The sequence below is a fragment of the Phyllobates terribilis genome, unplaced genomic scaffold, assembly GCF_046119375.1.
Source record: "Phyllobates terribilis strain yellow unplaced genomic scaffold, ASM4611937v1 Scaffold_4__5_contigs__length_816908805, whole genome shotgun sequence".
Lineage (NCBI taxonomy): Eukaryota > Metazoa > Chordata > Amphibia > Anura > Dendrobatidae > Phyllobates > Phyllobates terribilis.
Window position 1 is genome coordinate 443,574,754 of NW_027362764.1, and position 13,690 is coordinate 443,588,443.

Here is a 13,690-nt window from a genome sequence, read left to right on the forward strand (position 1 = left end):
ACTTTTTGCCCTTTTTTACATTAAAAAAAAAACGTTTCAGTGTCTCACTGACTGTTAACACACAAGTCTATCTGTTTAAAAGATTCTGGGGTAGGCCAGAGAACTAAAACTGTGTTTTTCCTCTTCCACGGTTCAAATCTGGGTGTAATCCACCTTTTTGTCTTTTTTACATTAAAAAAACAGTTTCAGTGTCTTGCTGACTGTACAGACCCAAATGTAACTGTTTAAAAGATTCTGGTGTAGGCCAGAGAACTAGAACTGCGGTTTTCCTCTTCCATGATTCAAATCTGGGTGCTATCCACCTTTTTGCCTTTTCTACATAAAAAAACAGTTTGAGTGTCTCGCTGACTGTTCAGACACAAATATGACTGTTTAAAAGATTCTGGTGTTGGCTAGAGAAATAGAATTATGGTTTTCCTCTTCCATGGTTCAAATTTGGTTGTTATCCACGTTTTTGCCCTTTTTTACATAAAAAAAAACAGTTTGAGCGTTTCGCTGACTGTTCAGGCACAAATGTGTCTCTTTAAAAGATTCTGGTGTCGGCCAAAGACCTACATCTCTGGTTTCCCTCTTCAACGGTTGAAATCTGGGTGTTGTCCACCTTTTTGCCTTTTTTACAGAAAAAAAAACAGTTTGAGTGTCTCGCTGACTGCTCAGACACAAATATATCCGTTTAAAAGATCTGGTGTAAGCCAGAGAACTAGAACTGTGGTTTTCTCTTCCACGGTTCAAATCTGGGTATAATCAAACTTTTTGCCTCTTTTACCTAAAAAAAAAACAGTTTGAGTGTCTCGCTGACTGTTCAGATACAAATATATTTGTTTAAAAGATTGTGGTGTAGGCCAGAGAACTAGAACTGTGGTTTCCCTCTTCCACGGTTTAAATCTGGGTGTAATCCACCATTTTGCATAAAAAAAACTGTTTGAGTGTCTCGCTGACTGTTCAGATACAAATATATCTGTTTAAAAGATTCTGGTGTAGGCCAGAGTACTAGAACTGTGCTTTCCCTCTTCCCCGGTTCAAATCTGGGTGTAATCCACCTTTTTGCCTTTTTTACATTAAAATAAAACATTTCAGTGTCTTGCTGACTGTTCAGACACAAATATATCTGTTTAAAAGATTCTGATGTAGGCCGAGAACTACAACTGTGTTTTTCCTCTTCCATGGTTCAAATCTTGGTGTTATCCACCTTTTTGCCTTTTTTACGTAAAAAAAAAAGTTTGAGTGTCTCGCTGACTGTTCAGACACAAATATATCTGTTTAAAAGATTCTGGGGTAGGCCAGAGAATTAGAACTGTAGTTTTCCTCTTCCACAGTTTAAATCTGGGTGTAATCCAGCTTTTTGCATAAAAAAAAAAGGTTGAGTGTCTCGCTGACTGTTCAGACACAAATATATCTGTTTAAAAGATTCTGATGTAGGCCAGAGAAATAGAACTGTGGTCTTCCTCTTCCACAGTTCAAATCTGGGTGTTATCTAACTTTTTGCCCTTTTTTACATTAAAAAAAAAACGTTTCAGTGTCTCACTGACTGTTAACACACAAGTCTATCTGTTTAAAAGATTCTGGGGTAGGCCAGAGAACTAAAACTGTGTTTTTCCTCTTCCACGGTTCAAATCTGGGTGTAATCCACCTTTTTGTCTTTTTTACATTAAAAAAACAGTTTCAGTGTCTTGCTGACTGTACAGACCCAAATGTAACTGTTTAAAAGATTCTGGTGTAGGCCAGAGAACTAGAACTGCGGTTTTCCTCTTCCATGATTCAAATCTGGGTGCTATCCACCTTTTTGCCTTTTCTACATAAAAAAACAGTTTGAGTGTCTCGCTGACTGTTCAGACACAAATATGACTGTTTAAAAGATTCTGGTGTTGGCTAGAGAAATAGAATTATGGTTTTCCTCTTCCATGGTTCAAATTTGGTTGTTATCCACCTTTTTGCCCTTTTTTACATAAAAAAAAACAGTTTGAGCGTTTCGCTGACTGTTCAGGCACAAATGTGTCTCTTTAAAAGATTCTGGTGTCGGCCAAAGACCTACATCTCTGGTTTCCCTCTTCAACGGTTGAAATCTGGGTGTTGTCCACCTTTTTGCCTTTTTTACAGAAAAAAAAACAGTTTGAGTGTCTCGCTGACTGCTCAGACACAAATATATCCGTTTAAAAGATCTGGTGTAAGCCAGAGAACTAGAACTGTGGTTTTCTCTTCCACGGTTCAAATCTAGGTTTAATCCACCTTTTTGCATAACAAAGACAGTTTCAGTGTCTCGCTGACTGTTCAGACACAAATGTACAGTATCTGTTTAAAAGATTCTGGTGTAGGCCAGAGAACTAGAGCTATGGTTTTCCTCTTCCACGTTTCAAATGTGGGTGTAATCCAACTACTTGCCTTTTTTACATAAAAAAAAACAGTTTGAGTGTCTCGCTGACTGTTCAGACACAAATATATTTGCTTAAAAGATTCTGGTGTAGGCCAGAGAACTAGAACTGTGTTTTTCCTCTACCACGGTTCAAATCAGGGTGTAATCCACCTTTTTGCCATTTTTACATAAAAAAAAACGTTTTAGTGTCTCGCTGACTCTTCAGACACAAATATATCTGTTTAAAAGATTCTGGTGTAGGCCAGAGAACTAGAACTGTGTTTTTCCTCTTCCACGATTCACACCACCTTTTTACCTTTTTTACAATATAAAAAAACATTTCAGTGTCTCGCTGACTGTTCAGACACAAATATACCTGTTTAAAAGATTCTGATGTAGGCTAGAGAAATAGAACTGTGGTTTTCCTCTTCCACGGTTCAAATCTGGGTGTATTCCATCTTTTTGCCTTTTTTCATAAAAAAAAACGTTTCAGTGTCTCGCTGACATTTTAGACACAAATATATCTGTTTAAAACATTCTGGTGTAGGCCATAGAACGAGAACTGTGGTTTTCCTTTTTCACGGTTCAAATCTGGGTGTAATCCACCTTCTTGCCTTTTATACATAAAAAAAACGTTTCACTGTCTCACTGACTGTTCAGACACAAGTATATCTGTTCAAAGATTCTGGGGTAGGCCAGAGAAATAGAACTGTGGTTTTCCTCTTCCACGGTTCAAATCTGGGTGTAATCCACTTTTTGCATAAATAAAAGCAGTTTGAGTGTCTCGCTGACTGTTCAGACACAAATGTATCTGTTTAAAATATTCTGGTGTAGGCCAGAGAAATAGAACTGTGGTTTTCCTCTTCCACGGTACAAATCTGGGTGTAATCCACCTTTTTGCCTTTTTTGCATAAAAAAAAAAACGTTTCAGTGTCTCGCTGACTGTTGAGACACAAATATATCTGTTTAAAAGATTCTAGTGTAGGCCAGAGAACTACAACTGTGGTTTTCCTATTCCACAGTTCAAATCTGGGTGTTATCCACCGTTTTGCCCATTTTTACATAAAAAAAACAGTTTGGTGTCTCGCTGAATGTTCAGACACAAATATATCTGTTTAAAATATTCTGGTGTAGGCCAGAGAAATAGAACTACGGTTTTGCTCTTCCACGGTTCAAATTTGGGTGTTATCCACCTTTTTGCCCATTTTTACATAAAAAAAACAGTTTGAGTGTCTCGCTGACTGTTCAGAGAAAAATATATCTGTTTAAAAGATTCTGGTGTAGGCCAGAGAACTAGAACTGTGGTTTTCCTCTTTCACGATTCAAATCTGGGTGTAATCCACCTTTTTGCCTTTTTTACACTATAAAAAAACATTTCAGTGTCTCGCTGACTGTTCAGACACAAATGTATCTGTTTAAAATATTCTGGTGTAGGCCAGAGAAATAGAACTGTGGTTTTCCTCTTCCACGGTACAAATCTGGGTGTAATCCACCTTTTTGCCTTTTTTGCATAAAAAAAAAAAACGTTTTAGTGTCTCGCTGACTGTTGAGACAAAAATATATCTGTTTAAAAGATTCTAGTGTAGGCCAGAGAACTACAACTGTGGTTTTCCTATTCCACAGTTCAAATCTGGGTGTTTTCCACCTTTTTGCCCATTTTTACATAAAAAAAACAGTTTGGTGTCTCGCTGAATGTTCAGACACAAATATATCTGTTTAAAATATTCTGGTGTAGGCCAGAGAAATAGAACTATGGTTTTGCTCTTCCACGGTTCAAATTTGGGTGTCATCCACCTTTTTGCCCATTTTTACATAAAAAAAACAGTTTGAGTGTCTCGCTGACTGTTCAGAGAAAAATATATCTGTTTAAAAGATTCTGGTGTAGGCTAGAGAACTAGAACTGTGGTTTTCCTCTTCCACGATTCAAATCTGGGTGTAATCCACCTTTTTGCCTTTTTTACACTATAAAAAAACATTTCAGTGTCTCGCTGACTGTTCAGACACAAGTATACCTGTTTAAAAGATTTTTATGTAGGCCAGAGAACTATAACTGCGGTTTTCCTCTTCCACGGTTCAAATCTGGTTGTTATCCACCTTTTTGCCTTTTTTACATAAAAAAAACAGTTTTAGTGTCTCGCTGACTGTTCAGAGCCAAATATAACTGTTTAAAAGATTCTGATGTAGGACAAAGAACTACAACTCTGGTTTTCCTCTTCCACGGTTGAAATCTGGGGGTTGTATACCTTTTTGCCTTTTTTACAGAAAAAAAAACAGTTTGAGTGTCTCGCTCACTGCTCAGACACAAATATATCCGTTTAAAAGATCTGGTGTAAGCCGGAGAACTAGAACTGTGGTTTTCTCTTCCACGGTTCAAATCTGGGTGTAAGCCACTTTTTTGCACAATCAAAACAGTTTCAGTGTCTTGCTGACTGTTCAGACACAAATGTACAGTATCTGTTTAAAAGATTCTGGTATAGGCCAAAGATCTAGAGCTATGGTTTTCCTCTTCCACGGATCAAATCTGGGTGTAATCCAACTATTTGCCTTTTTTACATAAAAAAAAAACAGTTTGAGAGTCTCGCTGACTGTTTAAACACAAATATATTTGTTTAAAAGATTGTGGTGTAGGCCAGAGTACTAGAACTGTGGTTTCCCTCTTCCATGATTTAAATCTGGGTGTAATCCACCTTTTTGCATAAAAAAAAACTGTTTGAGTGTCTTACTGACTGTTCAGACACAAATATATCTGTTTAAACAATTCTAGTGTAGGCCAGAGAACTAGAACTGTGGTTTTCCTCTTCCACAGTTCAAATCTGGGTGTAATCCACCTTTTTGCCTTTTTTACATAAAAAAAAATGTTTCAGTGTCTCGCTGACTGTTGAGACACAAATATATCTGTTTAAAAGATTCTGATGTAGGCCAGAGAAATAAAACTGTATTTTTCTCTTCCATGGTTCAAATCTGGGTGTAATTCACCTCTTTTCCTTATATACATAAAAAAAACAGTTTGAGTGTCTCGCTGACTGTTCAGACACAAATATATCTGTTTAAAAGATTCTGGGGTAGGCCAGAGAACTTGAACGGTGGTTTCCCTCTTCCACGGTTCAAATCTGGGTGTAATTCACATCTTTTACATTTTACATAAAAAAAACTGTTTCAGTGTCTAGCTGACTGTTCAGACACAAATAAATCTCTTTAAAAGATTCTGGTGTAGGCCAAAGAACTACAACTGTGGTTTTCCTCTTCCACGGATCAAATCAGGGTGCTGTCCACCTTTTTGCCTTTTTTACAGAAAAAAAAACAGTTTGAGAGTCTCGCTGACTGTGCAGACACAAATATATCTGTTTAAAAGATTCTTGTGTAGGCCAGAGAAATAGAACAGTGGCTTTCCTCTTCCACGGTTCAAATCTGGGTGTAATCAATCTTTTTGCCTTTTTTACATAAAAAAAACAGTTTCAGTGCCTCGCTGACTGTTCAGTCCCAAACATAACTGTTTAAAAGCTTCTGCTGTAGGCAATAGAACTAGAACTGTTGTTTTCCTCCTCCACGGTTGAAATGTGGGTGTAATCCACCTTTTTGACATTTTTGCATAAAAAAAAACTGTTTGAGTGTCTCGCTGACTGTTCAGACACAAATATAGTTGTTTAAAAAATTCTGGTGTAGGCCAGAGAACTAGAAATGTGATTTTCCTCTTCCACGGTTCAAATCTGAGGGTAATCCACTTTTTTGCATAAAAAAAAACTGTTTGAGTGTCTCGGTGACTGTTCAGACACAAATATATCCGTTTATAAGATACTGGTGTAGTCTAGAGAAATAGAACTGTGGTTTTCTCTTCCACGGTTCTAATTTGGGTGTAATCCACCTTTTTGCATAAAAAAACAGTTTTAGTGTCTCGCTGACTGTTCAGACACAAATGTACAGTATCTGTTTAAAAGATTCTGGTGTAGGCCAGAGAACTATAACTGTGGTTTTCCTCTTCCACGGTTCAAGTCTTGGTGTAATCCACCTTTTTGCCTTTTTTTACAAAAAAAAAACAGATTGAGTGTCTCGCTGACTGTTCAGACACAAATATATCTGTTTTAAAGATTCTGTTGTTGGCCAGAGAACTACAACTTTGATTTTCCTCTTCCATGGTTCAAATCTGGCTGTTGTCCACCTTTTTGCATTTTTTACATAAAAATACAGTTTCAGTGTCTCGCTGACTATTCAGACACAAATATATCTCTTTAAAAGATTCTGGTGTAGGCCAAAGAACTACAACTGTGATTTTCCTCTTTCACAGTTCAAATCTGGGTATAATCAACCCTTTTGCCTTCTTTACATAAAAAAAATAGTTTCAGTGTCTCACTGACTGTTCAGACACAAATATAACTGTTTAAAAGATTCTGGTGTAGGCCAGAGAGCTAGAACTGTGGTTTTCCTCCTCCACTGTTCAAATCTGGGTGTAATCCACTTTTTTGACTTTTTTACATTAGAAAAAAAATGTTTCAGTGTCTCACTGACTGTTCAGACACAAATATATCTGTTTAAAAGATTCTGGTGTAGGCCAGAGAAATAGAACTGTGGTTTTCCTCTTCCACGTTTCAAATCTGTGTGTAATCCACCTTTTTGCCTTTTTTACATAAAAAAAAACAGTTTGAGTATCTCGCTGACTGTTCAGACACAAATATAGTTGTTTAAAAAGTTCTGGTGTAGGCCAGAGAAATAGAACTGTGATTTTCCTCTTCCACGGTTCAAATCTGAGGGTAATCCACTTTTTTGCATGAAAAAAAACAGTTTAAGTGTCTCGCTGACTGTTCGGACACAAATATATCTGTTTAAAAGATTCTGGTGTAGGCCAAACAACTACAACTGTGGTTTTCCTCTTCCACAGATCAAATCAGGGTGCTGTCCACCTTTTTGCCATTTTTACAGAAAAAAAAAACAGTTTGAGTGTCTCGCTGACTGTTCAGACACAAATATATCTGTTTAAAAGATCTGGTGTAGACCAGAGAACTAGAACTGTGTTTTTCCTCTTCCACGGTTCAAATCAGGGTGTAATCCACCTTTTTGCCATTTTTACATAAAAAAAAAACGTTTTAGTGTCTCGCTGACTCTTCAGACACAAATATATCTGTTTAAAAGATTCTGGTGTAGGCCAGAGAACTAGAACTGTGTTTTTCCTCTTCCACGATTCACATCTGGGTGTAATCCACCTTTTTGCCTTTTTTACATTATAAAAAAACATTTCAGTGTCTCGCTGACTGTTCAGACACAAATATATCTGTTTAAAAGATTCTGATGTAGGCTAGAGAAATAGAACTGTGGTTTTCCTCTTCCACTGTTCAAATCTGGGTGTATTCCATCTTTTTGCCTTTTTTCATAAAAAAAACTGTTTCAGTGTCTCGCTGACATTTTAGACACAAATATATCTGTTTAAAAGATTCTGGTGTAGGCCATAGAGCGAGAACTGTGGTTTTCCTTTTTCACGGTTCAAATCTGGGTGTAATCCACCTTCTTGCCTTTTTTACATTAAAAAAAACGTTTCACTGTCTCACTGACTGTTCAGACACAAGTATATCTGTTTCAAAGATTCTGGGGTAGGCCAGAGAAATAGAACTGTGGTTTTCCTTTTCCACGGTTCAAATCTGGGTGTAATCCACCTTTTTGCCTTTTTTACATTAAAAAAAAGTTTCACTTTCTCGCTGACTGTTCAGACACAAATATATCTGTTTAAAAGATTCTGAAGTAGGCCAGAGAAATATAACTGTGGTTTTCCTCTTCCACGGTTCAAATCTGGGTGTATTCCATGTTTTTGCCTTTTTTCATAAAAAAAACTGTTTCAGTGTCTCGCTGACATTTTAGACACAAATATATCTGTTTAAAAGATTCTGGTGAAGGCCATAGAACGAGAACTGTGGTTTTCCATTTTCACGGTTCAAATCTGGGTGTAATCCACCTTCTTGCCTTTTTTACATTAAAAAAACTGTTTCACTGTCTCGCTGACTGTTCAGACAAAAGTATATCTGTTACAAAGAATCTGGGGTGGGCCAGAGAAATAGAACTGTGGTTTTCCTCTTCCACGGTTCAAATCTGGGTGTAATCCCCTTTTTGCATAAATAAAAGCAGTTTGAGTGTCTCGCTGACTGTTCAGACACAAATATATCTGTTTAAAAGATTCTGGTGTAGGCCAGAGAAATAGAACTGTGGTTTTCCTCTTCCACGTTTCAAATCTGTGTGTAATCCACCTTTTTTCCTTTTTTACATAAAAAAAAACAGTTTGAGTATCTCGCTGACTGTTCAGACACAAATATAGTTGTTTAAAAAGTTCTGGTGTAGGCCAGAGAAATAGAACTGTGATTTTCCTCTTCCACGGTTCAAATCTGAGGGTAATCCACTTTTTTGCATGAAAAAAAACAGTTTAAGTGTCTCGCTGACTGTTCGGACACAAATATATCTGTTTAAAAGATTCTGGTGTAGGCCAAACAACTACAACTGTGGTTTTCCTCTTCCACAGATCAAATCAGGGTGCTGTCCACCTTTTTGCCATTTTTACAGAAAAAAAAAACAGTTTGAGTGTCTCGCTGACTGTTCAGACACAAATATATCTGTTTAAAAGATCTGGTGTAGGCCAGAGAACTAGAACTGTGGTTTTCCTCTTCCATGGTTCAAATATGGTTGTAATTCACCTTTTTGCCTTTTTTACATAAAAAAAAAATGTTTCAGTGTCTCGCTGACTGTTCAGACACAAATACAGTATATCTGTTTAAAAGATTCTGATGTAGGCCAGAGAAATAGAACTGTGGCTTTCCTCTTTCACGGTTCAAATCTGGGTATTATCCACCTTTTTGCCTTTCTTACATAAAAAAAAACACTTTGAGTGTCTCGCTGACTGTTCAGACACAAATATATCTGATTAAAAGATTCTGGTGTAGGCCAGAGAACTAAAACTGCAGTTTTACTCTTCCACAGTTCAAATCTGGGTGTTATCTACCTTTTTGCCCTTTTTTACATAAAAAAAAAACGTTTCAGTGTCTCACTGACTGTTAACACACAAGTCTATCTGTTTAAAAGATTCTGGGGTAAGCCAGAGAACTAAAACTGTGTTTTTCGTCTTCCACGGTTCAAATCTGGGTGTAATCCACTTTATGCATAAAAAATAACAGTTTGAGTGTCTCGCTGACTGTTCAGACCCAAATGTAACTGTTTAAAAGATTCTGGTGTAGGCCAGAGAACTAGAACTGCGGTTTTCCTCTTCCACGGTTCAAATTTGGGTGTTGTCCACCTTTTTGACCTTTTTTACATAAAAAAAAACAGTTTGAGCGTCTCGCTGACTGTTCAGGCACAAATATATCTCTTTAAAAGATTCTGGTGACGGCCAAGGACCTACAACTCTGGTTTTCCTCTTCCACGGTTGAAATCTGGGTGTTGTCCACCTTTTTGCCTTTTTTACAGAAAAAAAAACAGTTTGAGTGTCTCGCTGACTGCTCAGACAAAAATATATCCGTTTAAAAGATCTTGTGTAAGCCAGAGAACTAGAACTGTGGTTTTCCTCTTCCACGGTTTAAATCAGGGTGTAATCCACCTTTTTGCCATTTTTACATAAAAAAAAAACGTTTTAGTGTCTCGCTGACTCTTCAGACACAAATATATCTGTTTAAAAGATTCTGGTGTAGGCCAGAGAACTAGAACTGCGGTTTTCCTCTTCCACGGTTCAAATTTGGGTGTTGTCCACCTTTTTGACCTTTTTTACATAAAAAAAAACAGTTTGAGTATCTCGTTGACTGCTCAGACACAAATATATCCGGTTAAAAGATCGGGTGTAGGCCAGAGAACTAGAACTGTGGTTTTCTCTTCCACGGTTCAAATCTGGGTGTAATCCACTTTTTTACACAACAAAAACAGATTCAGTGTCTCGTTGACTGTTCAGACACAAATGTACAGTATCTGTTTAAAAGATTCTTGTGTAGACCAGAGTACTAGAGCTATGGTTATCATCTTCAACGGTTCAAATCTGGGTGTAATCCAACAATTTGCCTTTTTTACATAAAAAAAAACAGTTTGAGAGTCTCGCTGACTGTTCAGACACAAATATATTTGCTTAAAAGATTCTGGTGTAGGCCAGAGAACTAGAACTGTGATTTTCCTCTTCCACGCTTCAAATCTGAGGGTAATGCACCTTTTTGCATAAAAAAAACAGTTTGAGTGTCTCGCTGACTGTTCAGACACAAATATATCTGTTTAAAAGATCTGGTGTAGACCAGAGAACTAGAACTGTGTTTTTCCTCTTCCACGGTTCAAATCAGGGTGTAATCCACCTTTTTGCCATTTTTACATAAAAAAAAAACGTTTTAGTGTCTCGCTGACTCTTCAGACACAAATATATCTGTTTAAAAGATTCTGGTGTAGGCCAGAGAACTAGAACTGTGTTTTTCCTCTTCCACGATTCACATCTGGGTGTAATCCACCTTTTTGCCTTTTTTACATTATAAAAAAACATTTCAGTGTCTCGCTGACTGTTCAGACACAAATATATCTGTTTAAAAGATTCTGATGTAGGCTAGAGAAATAGAACTGTGGTTTTCCTCTTCCACTGTTCAAATCTGGGTGTATTCCATCTTTTTGCCTTTTTTCATAAAAAAAACTGTTTCAGTGTCTCGCTGACATTTTAGACACAAATATATCTGTTTAAAAGATTCTGGTGTAGGCCATAGAGCGAGAACTGTGGTTTTCCTTTTTCACGGTTCAAATCTGGGTGTAATCCACCTTCTTGCCTTTTTTACATTAAAAAAAACGTTTCACTGTCTCACTGACTGTTCAGACACAAGTATATCTGTTTCAAAGATTCTGGGGTAGGCCAGAGAAATAGAACTGTGGTTTTCCTTTTCCACGGTTCAAATCTGGGTGTAATCCACCTTTTTGCCTTTTTTACATTAAAAAAAAGTTTCACTTTCTCGCTGACTGTTCAGACACAAATATATCTGTTTAAAAGATTCTGAAGTAGGCCAGAGAAATATAACTGTGGTTTTCCTCTTCCACGGTTCAAATCTGGGTGTATTCCATGTTTTTGCCTTTTTTCATAAAAAAAACTGTTTCAGTGTCTCGCTGACATTTTAGACACAAATATATCTGTTTAAAAGATTCTGGTGAAGGCCATAGAACGAGAACTGTGGTTTTCCTTTTTCACGGTTCAAATCTGGGTGTAATCCACCTTCTTGCCTTTTTTACATTAAAAAAACTGTTTCACTGTCTCGCTGACTGTTCAGACAAAAGTATATCTGTTACAAAGAATCTGGGGTGGGCCAGAGAAATAGAACTGTGGTTTTCCTCTTCCACGGTTCAAATCTGGGTGTAATCCACTTTTTGCATAAATAAAAGCAGTTTGAGTGTCTCGCTGACTGTTCAGACACAAATATATCTGTTTAAAAGATTCTGGTGTAGGCCAGAGAAATAGAACTGTGGTTTTCCTCTTCCACGTTTCAAATCTGTGTGTAATCCACCTTTTTTCCTTTTTTACATAAAAAAAAACAGTTTGAGTATCTCGCTGACTGTTCAGACACAAATATAGTTGTTTAAAAAGTTCTGGTGTAGGCCAGAGAAATAGAACTGTGATTTTCCTCTTCCACGGTTCAAATCTGAGGGTAATCCACTTTTTTGCATGAAAAAAAAACAGTTTAAGTGTCTCGCTGACTGTTCGGACACAAATATATCTGTTTAAAAGATTCTGGTGTAGGCCAAACAACTACAACTGTGGTTTTCCTCTTCCACAGATCAAATCAGGGTGCTGTCCACCTTTTTGCCATTTTTACAGAAAAAAAAAACAGTTTGAGTGTCTCGCTGACTGTTCAGACACAAATATATCTGTTTAAAAGATCTGGTGTAGGCCAGAGAACTAGAACTGTGGTTTTCCTCTTCCATGGTTCAAATATGGTTGTAATTCACCTTTTTGCCTTTTTTACATAAAAAAAAAATGTTTCAGTGTCTCGCTGACTGTTCAGACACAAATACAGTATATCTGTTTAAAAGATTCTGATGTAGGCCAGAGAAATAGAACTGTGGCTTTCCTCTTTCACGGTTCAAATCTGGGTATTATCCACCTTTTTGCCTTTCTTACATAAAAAAAAACACTTTGAGTGTCTCGCTGACTGTTCAGACACAAATATTTCTGATTAAAAGATTCTGGTGTAGGCCAGAGAACTAAAACTGCAGTTTTACTCTTCCACAGTTCAAATCTGGGTGTTATCTACCTTTTTGCCCTTTTTTACATAAAAAAAAAACGTTTCAGTGTCTCACTGACTGTTAACACACAAGTCTATCTGTTTAAAAGATTCTGGGGTAAGCCAGAGAACTAAAACTGTGTTTTTCGTCTTCCACGGTTCAACTCTGGGTGTAATCCACTTTATGCATAAAAAATAACAGTTTGAGTGTCTCGCTGACTGTTCAGACCCAAATGTAACTGTTTAAAAGATTCTGGTGTAGGCCAGAGAACTAGAACTGCGGTTTTCCTCTTCCATGATTCAAATCTGGGTGTTATCCACCTTTTTGCCTTTTTTACATAAAAAAACAGTTTGAGTGTCTCGCTGACTGTTCAGACACAAATATATCTGTTTAAAAGATTCTGGTGTTGACCAGAGAAATAGAATTATGGTTTTCCTCTTCCACGGTTCAAATTTGGGTGTTGTCCACCTTTTTGACCTTTTTTACATAAAAAAAAACAGTTTGAGCGTCTCGCTGACTGTTCAGGCACAAATATATCTCTTTAAAAGATTCTGGTGACGGCCAAGGACCTACAACTCTGGTTTTCCTCTTCCACGGTTGAAATCTGGGTGTTGTCCACCTTTTTGCCTTTTTTACAGAAAAAAAAACAGTTTGAGTGTCTCGCTGACTGCTCAGACAAAAATATATCCGTTTAAAAGATCTTGTGTAAGCCAGAGAACTAGAACTGTGGTTTTCTCTTCCACGGTTCAAATCTGGGTGTAATCCACCTTTTTGCATAACAAAAACAGTTTCAGTGTCTCACTGACTTTTCAGACACAAATGTACAGTATCTGTTTAAAAGATTCTTGTGTAGACCAGAGTACTAGAGCTATGGTTATCATCTTCCACGGTTCAAATCTGGGTGTAATCCAACAATTTGCCTTTTTTACATAAAAAAAAAACAGTTTGAGAGTCTCGCTGACTGTTCAGACACAAATATATTTGCTTAAAAGATTCTGGTGTAGGCCAGAGAACTAGAACTGTGATTTTCCTCTTCCACGCTTCAAATCTGAGGGTAATGCACCTTTTTGCATAAAAAAAACAGTTTGAGTGTCTCGCTGACTGTTCAGACACAAATATATCTGTTTAAAAGATCTGGTGTAG